Source organism: Xiphophorus maculatus, chromosome 23, assembly GCF_002775205.1.
Source record: "Xiphophorus maculatus strain JP 163 A chromosome 23, X_maculatus-5.0-male, whole genome shotgun sequence".
In the NCBI taxonomy this organism is placed as follows: Eukaryota; Metazoa; Chordata; class Actinopteri; order Cyprinodontiformes; family Poeciliidae; genus Xiphophorus; species Xiphophorus maculatus.
The window spans coordinates 9660556-9680858 of NC_036465.1; positions in this window are offsets into that span (position 1 = coordinate 9660556).

Genomic DNA, 20303 nt, shown 5'->3' on the forward strand with positions numbered 1-20303 from the left:
CCTTGTGAGAGCTGCTTTTTGTTATCAAATGTCGACAAATTGGTGTTGTTGAAGTATCTACAACAGAGAGTACATTTAAATGAATCCATACCACATTAAATTCAGTTAAATTTGAGATTACTTTGTTTATCCTGGCGGAAAATTAAATGTTGTTGCAACTCATGTCATCCAAGTGTATTCAAAGTGTTGTGGATGGTGATGCTGTTGGGTGAAAAGATTTCTGGTAGCAGTCAGTGTTGCAACAAATGTAAAGAGACCTCTGACTGAAGGCTGTTGCTGCATTAGTCTTGTTACGGTCATGACATGCTAACGGCTCCATTTCTGACCAGCAGAGATGATATTCCACTCTGACATGTCAATAATGACACCATCAGTTTATGACTAATCTATCTCATTTGCTTCTAGCTGCTCTTTTTTTTTAAATCTGTTTTTGGTTGCATGTATAGGAAGCTGGGCAGAGAGATGTTGGATTTGGGGTTATGATCCTTTCCCATCATGATCGATGGAGGTGGTTTGAACTTACTCCTCCTTCTCTGTCTGCTGTTTGATGCTGCTTTGCATCCATGAAGCTTCATTTCAGCTCCTCTGGGGTTTGGGATCATAGTTCAGATATGATTTGAGGTTTAGAAATGTTAATCAGCTGCTCCCAGTTGTAAAATTATACCTTGTTGCCACAGTTGCGAGTCATAACTCTCCGAAAGTAAAAAAACATCCAAATAAGAAAGTTTTATATAGTTTAAATGTTCCATAAAAGTGTGTATTAAGCTGATATTAATGGCAGTGTTAGGCACATTTAAAGAAACTAAGATTGATAATTTAGCAGGTATGTTAGCAAACCATTATATTTAAATACCAGAAATGGAAATCTGTACTGAAATGATCTCAAAATAGTTTTGACCATGTGGTAAAATCACATTTGTCTAATCAACCTTGTGAAACTTTATACCAATAAAATGTTTGATTTTGAAGGTCAACGAAAAATGTTAGAATAATGGATTTTAATGTTTAAGGTAGAGAAGAGAAAGCACTGAAATTTTTTTTTTTAGTTGGCTCACAAATTTCTGGCCAGTTAGATAAGAAATTTTATTTATAAAATTGATTTTAAGCCAGGAATTTGCTAACTGATTCTGGTACTTTAAGGGCGACTTAATGATTGACTTTTATTTTCGGCCTATAATTAGATTGACTTTGTTTTTGAGATACCACAATAATACCCGTTCTAACAGCAACACATCTCAGCAGCACAGGACAAAGCTTTTTGTCCTGCAGTATAATCTTGAGATGCAGTATATCACACTTCATCAAACAAGAAATATAGCAGGAGTGTACCTTTTCAGTGTCGTCCTTTGTTGACACGTTCTTTGCACTCATCTTTCATCTGGCTGCAAATAGAGACCGGTGTCATATTTTCAGCGTGAACAATAGTTTTTGCTAGAAAACTTGTTTTCCATCAGGCTGATGTTTTAGATTTTAATCTTGTAGGGTTTCTGCTGTTTGCTGATGTCCAAAACATTCCTAATATTGATTGGCATTCATTTTAAATACTGGGGTAGTATGCAAAATTTACTTTTTTGAGCTTTACATTATGTTGTAATGTTATTCCTTCATCAAAAACATACCTGGAGTGTGCTTTGAAACTTTCATGCATTTTGAGGAATCCTTTCATCTCCCATGGCAACCATTCGGAGTGCCGAGGCACTTGCTCTCACGGCCCAGGTCTTCCTCGGAGATCAGTGTCCAGCCGAGCTTCTGCCTCCCACCCCAGTGACTCTCCCGCTCAGTTCCTCAAGACTAGCAGCAGCAGATGGCAAACACCTGATGGAACCGAGAGTCTGCTGAGCGTATCGTACAATCTGCTTTTTAAAGCAATGCTTCTAAGACAATGTTAAAAGCTTAATGGAGGATCTGTTGTGATGCCTTGTTGATGGTGGACTGTGTCAGAAAGAGCAGGAGCGTCTTAAAGAGACAGAGGCTTAATTTCAAGGTGTTCATTTGCTAAGTCAAACTTCCTTTTTTAAATCGTGTTGGACATGTCTGCAGCATTTTTGCAGCTGACATTAATATATTTCCTTTATTGTGCTATAAAAAGACACTGTCTGAAATATACACAATACTGCCCCTTCTATTTTTTTTATATATTTAAATGCCTACATGGATTTTATTGAGAAATATTTTGAAAACATTAACGCAATTATCAGTTAAACATCTTATGCACAGTATATTTGGGGTTCTGGTATTTTCCTTGTCAAAATTCAATACGTTCCACTTTTAATTTACTAAAATTAATTGGAGTGAAGTTATGTTTAACTTAGATTTTTTTGTTTCATATTTCTACAATATTTCTAAATATGTGGATGGAAGGATGGTTTACAAGTTGCCCGACAGACTGATTGACTTGTCATCAAGTTGAACAGAAGAGGAGTGGAGGATGAACAAACGATGGACATACAAAGAAACGACAAACTGAAACACTTTTAAATGCAAGACTAAAATGAATGGATGGACAAGACAACACACAAATGGACGAAATTGATCGGCGAATCCACGGACAGAAAAACAGATGAATCCATTAACAATTCGATGAACAGGCCAACAAATGGACAGATAAACAAGCTGGTTGACAAATGATGGATGGACAAACAGTAACTGACTGAACGGACATAAAGATGAAAGGACAATTACTTTTAAGCGGCTGCTTAAGCAGAGAGATGGAGAAATTATACACTGACATATTGACAGACGAACACAGTCGGCCTAATGAACAGATGGGCAAAGAAATGATAGAGGGACAGACGTACGATGCAAAAACAACTGGATAAATAGACAAATAAGAGTGACTTGACGGTTAAACTATGATTGAGTGGCCAGACGAGCAAATGAATGGATGGGTAGACAAACGATGCACAAGTGTATGGATGGACAAACCGACTACATGGCAAGGTGGATGGAGATGCCGATGAACAGATGGATGGACTGAAAGAAATGGATGGACAGATAAACAGAGAAGTAGACAAGATGGATGTTGATTGAGAATAGTCTAAAAATTCAAACATTTTCTACAGCTTTACCTTTTTCCATATTGATGGAAGCCTGAAAAATATCTATAAAACAGATGGGAACTCTGACCTGAATGAAGCCAACAGTCAAAGCTAAATGTCAGTGAGGTCAAATTAGCTAGCTTTGTATGTAGTAATTTGGATATAGTCTGGTTACAACTAAAGAATACTTACTGTTACGGATGTATAACATATCGGCATTGACATCAGTATTATCTGTAAATATTGGTTATTGGTCAAAACAGCAATATTGATTAAAGGAAAAAATGTAATAAGGTCCCAAAGCTACTGTTTCTAATAAATGAGAACAATACATATTTAGATTTTATAAGATGTTTAACATTTAACATTTGATTTAATACTGGATTTGAGATTATAAAACGTTGTAGGCTCACCATGAGCTAAAGCAGCTGTACAAAATAAAAATCCCCCCAGCTTTAACAGATGAGGCAAGTTATATGAACCAAATCAAACGTGATGTTGTTTTGAAAATTGATGCTCATCTAGCCACACTCAATATGTGTCTCTTTGATTACACACCTAAAAAAAGAGGACTTTGTTCATGTGGAACCACAGTGAAAAGATCTGCAGTAGGTCTGACAGTGGTGGAACAATTCCAAATAGGCCTCATGGTTGAGTGAACAAAAGGCGTCGGTAATGGCCCTTCATTGCAGATAGACAAGATGCTGAGTGGAATGATCGGGTTGCATTTTGAGATCCTTCAACAGCTCAGCCATGATTTCTCAAAGCAATTACTGTACTGTACTGTACTTTTGTTATATTGAGATCGGTAAAAAGAAAGCAATTACTCCTAGCCTGATGGGAATGCAAACACTTCTTGTTGGTAATGTAAATTTTGGCCTTTGCCTGATAGATTTGGGCATACTGTTTGCCTAAATGCTCAACAAACTTTTGAGGATTAAAGTTGTGCTGACAACTCTTTCTTAGAAGACAGAATTTGCAGAACATTTCACGCTCTTTAAACAAATTTAGGGTTTTTGAAACCAAAATAAAGTTAGTTAATTTTATGAAGAGCTCTCTTAAAGAGGTGCACCACAGATCCAAAGTCTAATGCATTGAACTGGAGTTGTACTTGGGTTGCTTGTTTTTTGCTGAAGCAGAAACTCCGTGGATAGATTTGCTTCAATCTGATCTGTTAAAAATTCATGGGCACAATAAGCAAAAATTTTACATAAATTCAAAATATTGGATCTTCTTAATAAAATAAGCCTCCCAATAATCAACTGTGTTATGTGATCGTCTTGAGAATTGTTTCCCAATTTTTCATGTTACAACCACGATTTTCAATGTATTTATTGGGATTTTATGTGACAAACGGTGCCTAATTTTCAAGCGGAAAGAAAATGTTGTATTGTTAATTTTGCATTTTATTTCCAATCTTATTGTCTTTGGTTTTCATTACTTTTCACACTTTTCTTTTTTTTTATTTAGTAGTTTTTACTGTCGCATTTATTTTTATTTTTTCCCAAGTTTTCATATTCTGTACTTAGTTTTTTTTAATTTTGCAATTTCATGCAATTTCATTTTAGAACATGGATCTTTCTGCTGTCCAATAACAAAGAAGCAGATTTTGAATTAATGCAGAAATCTGTCAAGTGATTTCTGGCCTACATAGCATTCACTAATACCAGCTGATCACATCAAACCTTCCTGCCTGCTATCAAGCCTCCTTGTCAACTGTTCATTGTTTGACTTAGTGTGACGACATTTAACCGGATACTCATTAAAAACCAACAGGATTTTCTCTGGGTGCTCTTTACAAACTTCTCTAGTGGAAATCCATATTTCAAAACACATGAAGTACAACTAAGTGTGCTTTACTCTGGTTGTGGTCAAAAGTTACACACCAACAAGCTGCACTGCCTCCTAATTAGTCCAACATGCTTATCACAGAATACAGTCCTCTGCCACACCATGCTTTGCTATTTACTGATGGCTCCTAATTTAAAGCACGTTAGCTCAATGTTTTCCTTGAGTCCAGAACTGTTGCAGCTTTAACCCAGGTAGTAATGCAATTACAATATTGTATAAGAGGAAAGGAAAATGTCAATAACAATAATAAATACGGCACATGTGGCCTTTAGGGGTTACCATTACTTTGGAAACAAAAGAGGCTGCAAGCTGGAATGAAAACTGGATTTTTAGTTTTAGGTTGTTTTTTGTTTGCTTGTACTGAAACACATTTGCTCTCTGAAGCAGTAAACTAGTTTTGTACTTTTGTATATTCCCAATTGAGAAGACTTTACTTTGTAATTCATACTATCCCATACTTATGAGAATTATGAGCTTCCCTGTTTAGCCGTTTCTCTCCTAGATAAAGCCACTAGAGGAACTATGTCTGCCATTAAATCCTTAGTTCTCTCTAACATAGAAAGTACTCCTGCATCATTCGTTTTGTTTCCTTTTTTATGTACGCTCTGTCTTCTCGAACTCTCCAGTCAGTCATGGTAAAGTCACTCGTATTGAACATGGTTCTGGTTCTGCTGGAGGTTTCTTCCTGTTAAAAAGGAGTTTTTTTCTCTCCACTGTCGCTTCATAATGAGGTATTTCTATGAAGTCAATGACTTGATGCAATTTGTTCGATTTCCTTAGACAGAAAATTTAACCAGTTTGAATAATAAACTGAACTTGATGCACTGATTGGATTATGTTTTTTTTGTATATTAATCAAATGAATTGAATTATGACCATTCTTCTGTCGCTGCACCATGTTTTGACTCCAATTGTCACTCAGCATCACGCTAGATTATGTTGTATGTCAATATAATTGCTGACCCAACAGAACACATCCATCGAAGCAAACAATATATATGAGAACACTGGGCATTGTTTCCAGTAGTTGCCTAGACAGCTCATATCTCTGATTATTGTCAGATTGTGGTATGTTGTGCTTGGCTCCTGATAGCGCTAAGAAGATGATACAAGCTTCTCAAGTTCTGTGGATGTAAACACTTCACCGGTTGACATGAGCTGGGTCCTGAGGGATCAAAGTTCAGCTTACAGAGGCTGCCTTTCTGCCAGCTGCACCACTTTATAGTCTTTCAGCTGGACGAGCACTCTGATCCTTCAGTTGGCTCCAGAGTTACCCAACTTGTTCTGTATTCTCAAGAAAACAAGGTTGCTCTGTAATTGCTGTCATGATTGTAATCAGCGCACATCTTGACAGCTCGTTGTTTGAGATAAATGTTTGAAGTTAACGGCATGAACAGTGAAGGTTAATTGATCTAAATGAGTGCTAATCTATCAGTAATTAATGCTGCATAAATGAGTAAACTCTAAAATGGATGTTAGTAAAAATTTATTTTAAAACCTTCAGACTTTTACGGAGCTTGTGAGCAGGAGATAGCAGAGGTGTTTGTTCTTTCACTCAAAATCTTGACTTTTAATTGAGAACATTGTGATGTGCTGATGGCAACTATTCCAAATGTGAACTTATTTTAGTAAATTTTTGCCTTGAAAGCTGAGATTGTTTTGAAAGTCACACGTTTACCTTATGGGGATAGCTAGAACAGTTATTAGAAATCTAATCACAGCAAGAAATGATTAGTAGTTTTATGAGGTCTAGTTTCTTGAATTCAGCTTCTTTTTGAAAGCCAAGGCTGATTGCCCTACTAGGTGTCATAAAGGCTGAATGCACCAGTGGCTTTGTGCAATGACATGGTGGTTATTTCATGGTACTCCCCAATGGTCAATGACTCTGCTTCATCATTGTTCCACGCCATTGTGCAGCTTTTTATGAGTGCAGCTGCCACCTGTCCTCCATGCAGTGTTACCCTGCATGGGAATGGCATATTTATTCCACAAGAAAGGAAAGTGACAAGCATTTGACAAGCTGTTTGAAACCCCAGACTCACCCTATAACAGATGGACTTGAGTTGGACTCTGTGTGGTGGTATCAGTAAGATGTGTCACATTAGGGGTAAGTCTTAAAGAAGTATGACAATAAGAGATTTCAGATTTCTTAGTGTTAATCCTCCATTATTGCTGATGGCTGGCTTTTAATTTCTTGCTGGACAAGCGGGAGTCCTCATGAATCTCTCTGTACAGGCAGATTGTTCATGCATATTAAATGCTTAGTCAAAGCAGACATTTACAGAAAAGGGCAAGACATTTGTGTTAATCACTAATTGACATCACATTAGCTTTGTGCAGAATATAGCATCCAGACTGTCAATCACATCCCTGTCAATAGGATCAGAACTGAATGTTTGTTCCAAATACAATTCTTGACTAGTTGTTGTTTTTAAAAATACTGAAATTGATCCATCTGTGGGATATCAGGTACAGGGAAGAAAACCCAGATATCCATCTGTCAGATCCAAAGGCATTCCCATCCCAAAGATGAATTACAGTATGCAGTCCCTCCAGTAGGTTCAATGCCCGTTCTAGGATGTTGTTCTAGTGATATAACTGAAGAACCTGAGGCATCCTGATCAAATGTTCAAAACACTGCAGATGAATCCATCAAAACTGAAGAGCGGTAGCTCTACTCTTAAATCTGTCCAAATGACTGAGGTCTTGCACTATCTCTAGGATAGAGTCTGCCCAGTGCCCACCCTACAAAGGAAACTCATTTCAGTCACCTGTATCCAGGGTTTTGTTCTTGTGGTCTTTATCAGTATCTCATGATCTTAGTCAGGAGCATTAGGACCATTTAACTTAGAGCTTGACTTTTTGGCTCAGTTCTTTAATCATCATAATGAGCTGGAGAAGTTCTTGCATTTAGGCAATAACTTCCTATTATCCTATTACTAACCCTAATCAATCACTCATAAACAAGACACCATGATACCTGAACTCCTTTTTCATGAATAGACTGACTCCTGCCCAGAGGAAATAATCCACCTTTTCCTTTTGAAAACCATTTCTTCAGATCTAAATAAGCTGTTACTGTTTCTTCAAACTGGATGTCATGGCTTGAAGACGCAGCCAAAGCCACCTGAAAAATCAATGCTGGTCCTCTGTTTTCAAGCCCAAACATCTTTTTCTTCACTCTTCCATCTTCAGATCCTGATAAACAGGATTAGTGACTTTGACTTGACTACGTAGTTGAACTGTGGAGACAGGTCTTACTTTTGTTGTACAAGGACCCAACAGCATCCCTAGACTCCCATACTCTTGCAGTATCTTCTATAATTCTCTTCTCGGTACACAGTCATAAGGTCTCTTCTGGACAAACAATCTCACATGACCCCATTCTACAATTTCTTGAAGATAAAGCTCTGCTCCATTGTTCCAAGGCACGGACAGAATCCACGCTGTTCCTCCTAAAGTACCGTTCCATAGCTTCAGTCATCCAGCTGATTAGATGCTTGCAGAATGATGCTCTGAATGATTCTGATACCACCATACTGGCTTTAATACAAACCAATTGCTTTTTCACTCTCTTACTATTTAGTTGCTGTCAACAGATGATTATATTGGATTCAGTGGTTTTGTTGCTTACTTGAACCTCATTTAGCAGCTGATTGGAAACATGTTACTTCCTGTCTTGATCTTTCCAAATAGAAATTTACAAGCCAATCTTCACCCAATAAAATTATCTTTGTAGTATTAACTTCTTTTAAAAAGTTTTTTCTGGTGTTTTTATGGATTTAATCAGTGTTTTACTTTTATCCTGATGTTGCAGTCCAAACAATAGTTTCTTCCTGTAAATGTTGAGGAATTACTAATGGCTCAGAAGGCATGGATGGACCCACCATTGCTTTAATATAGCATAATTAGTGGAAGCTATTGTCCAACTATGTGAAAACCATCATTGCATTACCGCAGAAGTTAACATCTATACTAGTATTTGCTTTTTGGGAGTACAGACAATCATCATTTGTTCACTGCAATGTCCTGAAAGTTCAGAACCGCCTGCCTTTGGTGGTAAAATATTTAAAATGTTTTGTTGAAATGTTATGAACACTGTCCAGTTCTTATCACAACACTGTGTATTCTCTGAATGTCAGAAGAGTGCATGGTCAACAACAAGAGGTAGAAACATGCTCTTAAAAGTGGATAAAAAGAGTGCAATCTTCAGCTTGAGTCAGGTTGACATTTCATGCTGCAGCAGTGCACAGCTCAGTAGGGCTGTTTGCTTGTTTAGAAGACTGGTCCAGTGAAATGACTCAAATTAAGCTGTTAGAAGAATAGCTTTCATGTGCCAAACTGCCCCCAGTGGGTATGCATGAACAATGTGCGTGCACTGCTTTCAATCTGGGCACGGGAAAGTTTTCCAATAATTCACGTGGTCTGTTAGGCATGCTAGAGGCTCAGAAAGGCCTTCATTTCATTGTTGTGTTGCAATGAAGTGTGTGCTGGCATATACTGTGAAACAAGAATATTTAAGCAGGCTGTTTTCAGTGTAGACTATTTGTTTAGGAAACCTCCAATCACCAATGGCGATAATAAAGCAAAACTGTCAACAATTCCACATCTGTTCCATAAAAATCTCAGTAAAATTCTAATATTTTTAAACTAGATGTGCTATAACTGCATATCCATAAAAGTATGAGAGAAAAGCAAAGTAAAATAGCTTATGGATTCCATACAGAGATGTGGTGTTGATATAGTCGGAAACAACACATGAATGTATTTTGACAAATATCCTGGTTCTCCTTTGTTGACCTGTGGATGAAGTTAATTGTGATTTTAAAAAATCATCGTTGTTTAAAGTTTAGCAGAAGATTTAAGGTTTGTATTGTGATTATCATCTATTTTGGCTAAAATCTGATGTTGATGTTGTCTGGTCGCAAAATGGCAACAATTGCAACTTTGAGTTTACTGCCGGACCGACTTGTTGGCACAATTTCCGGCAGGATTTCACATTAATACTTGATCTTGCGAGTCCAGTGGTCTGTAGAGGGACCAATGAGTCAGAGCCTGTTTGTCAGGAAAAAATCAGATTGGAGAATGAAGAGTTGGATGCAGGTGGTGTGTCTTGGCTCTTAACAAGTGGAAGAGGGACAGTGCTGCATCATATAATGCTCTTAAAGACCAGATAAAACTCTGGTTATGTTGATACTTTGGGGAATTTCATAAAAAAATGTGCTTCACATTGTAGAAACTGTGCAGATTTTAAAAACTTACCATGCTACCCTTCGTTAGCAGTAACTCTTACATAATTTGCTCATTACTCAAACCCTGCATGTATGGATGAGAGCCTTAAATTATGTTACCTTTAATTTGGATTAAGACTCTATAAAATCCAACAGGAGTAAGAAACTGTTTCTTTAGCAACAAAACTGACGGTCCATGAATTGTTTACAGCTGCTGTAATTGCATGTGTTGTAAGAATTGTTTTATTCAGGGTGAAATGGTTGTCAGTCATGTCCGCTATGAAATTATGTTTCTGTAATTTGAAGTAACTTGGTGTTCTGTACATGGTTTGGTAGAGTAATAAGCTTCAAATGCTGACAGTGCATCAGCAGCGGAGCAACCTGGCCCCTCAGAGAGCCATCAAGCAGAAAATGATAATTAATTAATCATGGAGTGTGAGGCAAACTCAGTTCAATTAGACCATTAGTTATTCCTTCCCCTCGGCCTCCACTCTAGCCAAAGAGAGCATGCCTCTCTAATAAGGCTGGTTTTCCTCCGCAGCACTTGGTCACTGCGCTGCTGGCTGGTTGGATTCCTATAATTGGGGGTGGGAATCCTTAGTCAGATAACGATTTGATTCGATTACGATGCAGGGGGCTACGATGTAGTCATATCCTCCGGTAAGACATTTTTCTTCAAAAAACAAATTGAATGCCTTAGACCAATTTTTATAAATTACAGAATACATAAAAGTAATAATAGTACTACTAGCTCTAAAACACGACAGAAGGCATTAAACTAAAGATTTCACTTCCTGTTGCGCTGGTCCAAGTGATGTTTGCCGTGATGCAGGGTTTGTTTTGTTTTGGCATGAAAAATATATTTTCTCCCACACCTAATGATAATTGGTAATGGGGATATTTACTCTTGAACAACTTTTTCTCCTAAAAAAAGTCTAATAAGGACTTGTCTATCTGTTCTATAAATAGCTGCCTGCTTTGTCGCATGGTTTCCACCACCTTTTCTTTTAGTGATATAATGGAGGATTTGCTTCAGGGTGAAAAAAAATCCTATAAAGTCCCTTTTTTTTCTTTTGTCCTTTCTTGAGGCTTTCTTGTGAACACTGTTTATTTATCATCTTCCTCATAATTTGGCTCAGATGCATATAATGTGGAGCGGTAGTTATGTTTTTGTTTGACCTTAATAATTGGCTATATTAAAGTTCAACTAACTTTAAAGTTTATATTTGCAAGGTTAGTTAAAAGTTGCTTCTGAGCTTCAATTTCAGTTCCCAGCATTTTCGTAACTGGAAGTAACATAGTTACTTGATTGTGGTATAAAATGGCTGGAAAATATAATGCCTCCTCTTTAAATAACAGAATAAAGTTTTTAAAGTGGCCTATGTAAAGTTTTCACTTAGCTTGAGGCATAGCCTAAATCGGTACTTTCTGGCAAAAATCCCTCCTTTTCATCTTTTATAGAATATGACCACTATCTACCTGTTAGGCTACTTTCCTTGAATTTTAGTAACTTGATGGTAACATTTCCACAATTGAAACTTTTAGAAAAACATGATCACAATTACAGTAAGAAGACAGCACAAATCTATTTTCATTTTTAACTTCTGGCTTGACGTTCCCAGAATTTGCCACAGACCGTCTCTCATTCATGCAGGTATGTATATATGGGTATTTTATAGGCTTGCGGTCTGGCAAGGACAGAGGAATTAGCCTTATCCACATTCATTAACCTCATTTTTATTCTCCGGAGCTACAACGCTGTAGAACTATCTGTCACCACAGCACAAAATGATGAATTGGTAATCAGTTGAAAAGCTGTCAGGAAAGCCTCAGGAATGCAAACTTGATGCCCTTGAATTAACCGTTAGTAATCAGATCAGCATTTATTGTTGGTTTCAGTTAGGCGTGTTTTATGATCCAGTGTTGTCACATATGGAGACAAGGAGACATCAGTGACAGTCCTTATTAGAGACAACTCTAAACCCTTCTACCCCCAAAGCTTATGATGTGTGTTGGTTGTGATTAATTTTTAATCATCCCTTTCAATAATTCATGCTTTCCTTATTGATAATGGAGTGCATACAGCTAATCAATATGTTTAGTTGCTATGCACATTTTTTTTTAAAAACTGCAAGGTGTGGGAAAAATGTTGAAAAGTTTCCCCCCTTTTTGTAGGATTTCCATTAGAGTTGAACTGAAATGTGCAACTTCAACATAAACAAATAAAGTAGCAACTTTTCTTTCTTTTTTTTTTTTTGCTTCAATGCCCAAGTTGACCACAGTGTGAAACACAAGAATCCTGAGGAGAAATCAATACAATGACAGCTGAGCTCCAGAAATTTCAGACTGTACCCTAATTACCGGGTCAGTGCACCAAGACTTTCTCTCTCTCACCTAATTGTGCTTTAAAGTTCAGAGACAGTGAGTGGTTGAATAGCAGAGTACTTGGGAGGCCAGCCGATGGGTAATCTACCAACCTGTTGTTAATGGCTCATGTTTCAAACGTTAATGAGAGCTGGAGTTAAAAGCAGCATTAGCTAAACTCTAGGTGGACTCCAGCTATGTGGATTAACTTTTCATTACCTCCTCATTAGGTGAACCTGGGGATTAGAGAGACCTCTGTATGAAATGTAGCATGAAAATATCCAAATGGGTCTGCATAAAGCCAGTTTGCAGATGAGCAAAGTAAGTGATTGAGCTTTTAGCCTCTCGTTCTCATCACTGAGAATCCCTCCGCAGTTTAGCTGACATCATTTGCTCCCTATTAGCCAATAAGAAGACTTGCAGGAGCAAGGAGGCTACCGATTCCTGAGGAGATGACTTTGAAAACTAAAATAGGTCATTAAAAGTAGAGTAGGAAGGCCATTATAATTCTAACACTGAAGTTGCCATTTATTTGCATTACGAAGTCCCTGGTGTAGTAGTTAAATGTCACTTGCCAACTTTAATGAGAGTTAAGTTGTGGGAGTAAGCCCAGAGCTGATTAGTGGTTTTTGCAGCAGTTCCATTCAGTGGTTTAACCAAAGGAATCAGCTCCACACATTGATCGACCTGTGGATGGTAAAAGTGTCCTGCCCTGACCCCCTGGGGTCAAGCCCTGAGCTGTACCTCCAACTTTTATTTCTTTTGAATGCTAAAACAAAGGCACACCATTAATGTAAAGGTATTTAAGTTTACTCTGAGTGATCTGCAATGCATCCTGGCAGCTAAAGATGCAATTAAACAGGACGTTGTAGAGCAAGTCAGCGTGGACGACCTTTACCACCCGCCATGTATGAATTAGTTAAATGGTCGGACAGGAAAATACTCAGCTAGTCTTTAAGTTTCACTAAATTTGAGAATTACAGAACTTATTGAGCATATGCAGACCAAAAAATAAAGAAATATTACAATAGTAGCTGTAAAATGCTTGTACTGCTAATAAAAGTTTTGCTTTGTTTTTTAAAGCTCATTCTTATGAAAGACAGTTTAAAATGACCAGCATGATTTCTTTAAATTAAAATACCCTTTTGAACTTTTTTCCTTTTTTTCCCCCACATTGCATGAATCACCTTTTGTGTGCTTTTAGGACATGTGACCAGCAAAAAGTAGTGCATATCTGAAAGGAAAATGATGCACGGTTTTTTAATATTTTTTGAGCAAATAAAAAAAGTGATATGCGTTAGTATTCAACATCCTTTAGTCCAATATCTCTGAATCTCTGAAATCCCCTAAAGAAGAGTCACAATAACCATTGATGGAAAGAAGCTGGCCTGATGACTTGAGACCAAAGCTTAACTATTTAATCCAAATCAGAAATTCTGTGCGGTGAAGGGCTATTATTGCTGCCCTTTAGACATATAAACTGGTTTAGTTGTTTACAGGTTTAGGTTAAAGTAAAGAATCTTGTTTCTGAGTTCGCTTCCACACTCAGAAACAAGATTCAGACAATAGAAAACATGGACGATGTTTCGATGGAGGAAGTCCTGATCATTTTACATTCTCAGGAAGAGACAGAGTAGTACAGAGAGATGGTGTGTGGTAAAACACAACTTGGATGATGAGGATGTTTCTGTCACTCCTTTCGCTAATGCTATACTACGCCACATTGCTCATGATTATCAGTGGTATTGCTCACAGCCTCCCTGATAAGGAACTAAAAACTAAGTCTGTCACAATAAGCAATAAATCAATTAATTGCATGATAATTTAAAATGAGCTCTAATATCCATTTGCATGATTGTTTTTCTTGTCTCTCTTTTTTGTCAAAAACTGGATGACAAAACTCTTCAGTCTGGTCTCAACTGGCCCCTTTTTTGGAGGGCAGTTTTGTTTACTTCAGTATCCATTTCATTTGTTGTTTCAGTTGTTTATTTTGGACGTTTAAAATGTCTTCCTGTTCCATTGTTAGATGTTTGTTAGAAATGAAAGTTTATTGATCTTTGAGAGGGTGTGCTGGGATTGTTATGTCATCTTCATTATATTAAAGTATGGTGGTGAAAATATGATGCTGTTGAAGATGACTTTGGTTAAATAGAGAGCAAATTATGGGAGGGGTCCAAGGGGACTTGAGGATGCAAAACACTCAAGACATGCAGTCAGAGCTGAATTACAATGGTTAGATTAAGTGTTAGAACGGACCAGTTAAAGTCCAGATCCCACTAGGAATTTGTAACTAGGTTTTAAAAGTTATGTTGCTGTTGTCATAAAATCTGGCTATGATTGAGTTTTTTGCAAAAAGGAAAATAGGCTGGTAGAGCGACAAAGACGTTGCAGCAGAAGGCGGTTTGAAAAACGTACACCACATTTTTCAGACGTTTATATAATTATTATGCTATGTATATGCTTAAATATACATAAATATTTTAGTTTATGCATGTAGCATGGAAAAGCAGTTATATAAAAAAGGTATTGCATATATGGGCGACTTTTGTTTGTTGGTGAGCTGTGTGTTGCAGGACATCTTTGGTCCAGCTGGTTATGTGCAGTTGAGATTTGACCCGTTTGGATCCAGGGGGGCTAGAACTCGTTCTGAACCCGGTCTAATTGCATCAGGCCTAGTTTTATTTCAACATGTCACAGCTCTGTGTGTCAACATGTTTATTCCCCCAGTAAATCCCAATGGATGCATACTTAGAACAAACACACGAAACACAGCAGTGCTCCACGGATGTGCCGCACACTGAGTCTGTTTCTTATTATGCAAAAGGAAGGATGTTTGATTGTCGGTGAACCAAACGATGGTAGTGTTTAAGACTATATCCGTTTCCACTGGTACATCAATTACTCTAGGATTTTGTTTAATGACCTACCATTTGTTATCGAGCATCATTTCATTTTAATTCATTCACCATATGGCTGCTGCATTTGTTTTCCTGCTGAAGATGTCAAAATTATGAATTGTTGAGAAACTGGAAATGGAGTACCAACATTGTCTGGAAATATTTTTAATTTGATGCAGATGATCCGTTACAAATGGTACCAGGGAAATGTAACAAATCTTGTGTATCCTTTTTTTTTTAAGTCTGAACAGGGCTGCAATTTTTTAAAATCAGTAATGATTGTGTAAGAGAAATAACAAAAGTATTTTTCCCAGAACTATGTTTAACTCCTGGGCAATTTGACATGCTCTCCTGCAGAGAGCTTCTTTGTCCGTTCCCTTGACCTATGAGAAGAAAATGGAAGGCGTGAAAACATCTCAGAGAGGTGTGAATATAATCTGAATTAATGAGGGCACATCTTACGAGGGGAACAGTCTGCAGTGACTGTGGGTGAACTCGTCTAATTTGGATAATTAAAGCAACTTACTTTGACATTTACCACACGTTTGTGAGATGCACGGCGAACGATAAGTGACACTGACGATGGCCTCTCTGATTATGGTTGGGATCAAATGATTGTCCTCGTTTGCATCTGCTCTGATACTCTGTTATTGACTAGAAGAGAGAGGCACCAGTGTCATAAGGACCATTTAAACCACCCATTATACTTAACTGCTTGTTTCATTATATCCTGGTAGCTTAGCCTGTATTAATTAGACATTAGGCATAGTAATGTGTGCTATTATTTCACCTTCTCTCAGATTACCACTTATTTAACAACACTCTTAAGTAAAAAAAAAAAAGTTGCTTTGCCGATGTTGGCCCCTGACAAGTTCCCCTAACCATTTGCTCATTGCAATAGCACACATTCACTGTGACACCATTTTCCTTGATTTCCCTTGCTGGCCAATTAAGGAGCTGAACAAAGTAAGTTAGTTGTTGTCATCCCTGTGTTTTCTTTCCCACAGCAGAGTGAAACTAACACTGCTGAAGTTATGACACAAAATGACCGCATTTTTAAAAGCTGTGCATGTCTGGGACGTTACGAAGCCACCAGCATCCCAATAAAAAATGTTTTCCAGTGCTTAACCAGCATAAAGTGTGGAGCACCATGCTTTTATATACAATGATGAAAACAGCAGATCCATAATTGAGTCCATTTTTTGGGGGGTGGGGTGGATTTCATATGCAAAGGAAGGTCTCCTGGTGGTCTTGGGGCTGATGTACCAAACTACCAATTATTGATCCTTCTGAATGTGGATGTTTATTACACTTGTAAATCCCCCTGGGTAATTAAATAAAATTGCCATGCTTATGATAGCTATTATCAGTTTCTTTGCCACAACGGTCAATCATTCTATTAAAAGCCTTGCAGGAACTCTGCATGCTACAGAGCCGGTGGCAGTAGAGCGCCTCAGGCCAGCAGAACTAATTAGAAAGTTGCCCAGTGGAATTCCTTCACCACCATGTCCAATCCGTCCAGCAGGTTTCCGCTTTTCATCCCAACATTCAACTTAATTTCAACATGCTGTATGTTTCTGTTTCTCTTAATTCCCCTACCTGCCTCTCCAGGGCCATCATTCACAGTTAACTGATGCATACGCTTAAAAAAGAAAAACACACTTGCCTATAAATTAACCAGAAGCAAGTTAGGACACATTTTAAAACCACTGAGGTTTCCTTGCTTCTGTTAAAATGAACTAAAATGATGTGTGAAGTTTGATACTGCATATTTATTAGCAACACTAGTTGGCATTCTGCATCACACTGTTTTAGAATAGAATAGAATAAATTAAATATCCTTTACTTTTCCACACAGAGGAGCAAAACTTTTGTGCAACAGCAACAAAATGACTCACACAAGGAAAAACTATTAAAAATATATACAAAAATGCTGTACAGTAAAGGTAAATTTTCTACATAAATACTGTGTAGTTATAGCTTCAGCAGACAGGCAACAAATGGGAACTTTAATGTTTTGCCTAAATGTCACTTTTTGTCCTGTTGCTGTCATGGACAGAACTGACTGATAGATGTTGAAGCCGGTAGTCTTCAGCATGCAGATTTAATCAGAACAGGGATATTATGAGGAAAAAACAGAAATTATTAAAAAATACAAAGGAATGAAAATAAATACTATATTTAGATGGTGTGACATGAGTTGTTTCCATCAGTGTCAAGACATCAGGCATCCTCTGGGGTTTGAGGATGGTTCTATATGCTGCCAAAGATGGATAATTGGCTATTTTGAGTAATTTTTATGAACAAAGCTCAGCTGCTGCAGCTCAACCTCAAGTAAACAACATACCTTGGGAATAGCCTCTGCTCAGGCAGCTTGCGTTTGTACATTTCTGTCTGGATGCATGTTTTCGTCTGCCAGATGTAAGGAATGGGCCTAACCCTGTTAGTTCAAATGGAGCTATTTTGATTTCATCTGATCTGAGCAACGTAACAATGCAGATTAGTGGTACAACAATGACATGCATTTTAGGAGGCAAGTATTCATAATTTTTTAAGCACCTTCAAATCCTTAGATTTCTTTGTAGGTATGATTACTAGAAATGCTTTGATTGCATAGAGCTTATAATATTTTAAAAGCTGCTGTTAAAATATTGAGAATGTTTGTGATTTAAGTGTCCATTTTCTTTGTGAAAAAATATTTAGTGATGAAGGTTAGTACATTTATCTAACCAGCATCCATTTTCAAGGTTTGTAATTTTGTATGTAGACAGAAAATAAGAAAATCAAATCTCTAGAAGTTAAATAATAGCCACATATGGTTCTAGTCAGATGAAACCAGTCTGCCTGAAATCATATTTTTGTTAGGTTTTCCAAAATGATTTCTATTAGTAACCCAGAGAATGTGTAACTACTTTCCTCAAAAATAGGTCTACCCTTAAAAATTGTGTCTTGGGTCTAGTGTTTAAATGTTTGACAATATGCTTGGTGTCATTGCCAATTTGGTAGAACTAAGCTTTAACTTAATGGTGAGAGTCTTAATATTTCATTTTTCTTCACGAAGCCACATTTTGTGTGAGGTGCACCAGTCCCTCCTGCAGCAGAGCACCCTCAATGGCTCACTCTGGCCTGCAGCTTTCCCTCTTTTTGTTCCTCTTTTTGTTCCTTTTGTGAACTTCTGAATTTGAAAATAATAAACAATACGATGAGAAATTTTCTGTTATTCTAACATTTAAGAAATATGTATAATTTTAATTGTGGCTAACACTGAATAGGTAATGTTTAAATTTGTTTAATTTGAGAAGTTAAACAATTAATGAAATGTAAGATAGTCCTAAAGTTTTTCATTTATGTCATGATTTTCTCTTGAAAATTCAATAGTATTTTTCTTGTCTCTTTGAGCCTTGGAAAGTAAAGTGCAAAATGCAGCACATAGTCATTACAGTCAATGGACTAGGCCTTTGTGATTGTTACATAAGCTAATTATTATTTCAATGAGTAATTAATGAATAATTAAGCTGATTGAATTGATGAAAGTGCAAGAGACAACACTGATTTTGAAGAACAGGCCACGATGATGGAGTAATTATCCTCACATACGAGCAGATTCCCCTCTGTGTTCTTGTTCTGAAACGGCCCTGCATGCGAAACAGAAACCACATGAACATCTGTTATCACAGCTGCTTTAATCATCGAGATCTTTGTATGATGTGATCCACACAGGATCGGGGTCTAAAGGGTTGCCTTGTTCTCTGATCTCGCCTTTCCAAAGTTTCCTTCCTGTGAAACCATTATCTCCAGCAATGACAGCCACGATTGTAGTCCTAACAATGATCTCTTTGTTATTTTGTGAAACTGTGGGAAGTGGCAAATATGTAAATCAAGTAATGATAAAACAGCAGAGCCATCAAAAGGCACTCTCTTAGACATAAACAGTTGGTTTGCTCTGGTTTAATGAGATTTTTTTGTCTGTGTGGGTTCGTCCCAATCTTTTAAGTGTTTTATTTCAGACATTTAGATCCTTTAATACTTTCTTTTCTCTTTTTGAGTACTTTGACTAACAGAAAATTACTTGACCAAACTGGCATTTAATTTAGACATCTGGGTTTGAGTTTTATACACAACCACCAGCTTACTAAGCTTTATAATTGGTATCATTTTGACATGAGGCATATGTTATTTCCAAAATCAAGACATTAATCTTTATAAGCAGCGTATTCCGAAATACACATGTAGGGACATTATATCTGATTTATTTCTATAATGTCTCTTCTTTAAGATTTAAGAAAACCTTGACATAGTACTTCTGCTCTTGTGAGGATAAATTAGGTGGTTGAAAGCTACATGAAGAAATATGGTGGACAATTAAGTTAGATGATATTTACATTTTATTTGATCTATGTCACCAAAACAATGGCCATTTGAACAACACTGTACAAAATATATATTTTGCTTTGAAGATGAAAAAACTTCTTTGTCTGTAAATATGTTCTACCTAGAAATCCTCAAGGGGCATTTTAGCTTTACCTGGATCAAATTCTCAAAAAACAAAAAAATAGATAAAATAAAAAATATATATTTTATTAAGCACCTTTTGCTACCCATTTATTAATATAAAAATTAATCAACAAATTTGTACATATCATGTTTTCTTATCTGCAGATGTATCCTTTGGTATAAATGATCAGGCAGACACTGAATTATTAATTATTATTATTAATCCCAGAGGGAAATTCACATTTCAGTACAACCAATGTTGCTGAATGTTGTTGAATTTCAAGGAATAACATTTTTATTTTCTTATTCAAAAAATGAATTTAATCATTTGCCTATTTGCATATTTTAAAGTATTTCTAATATCATGTAAAAAAAAAAGGCTTAAATTGAATAAAAAACCTGCAAAATGTGCCAGTTTTTTTAATCCG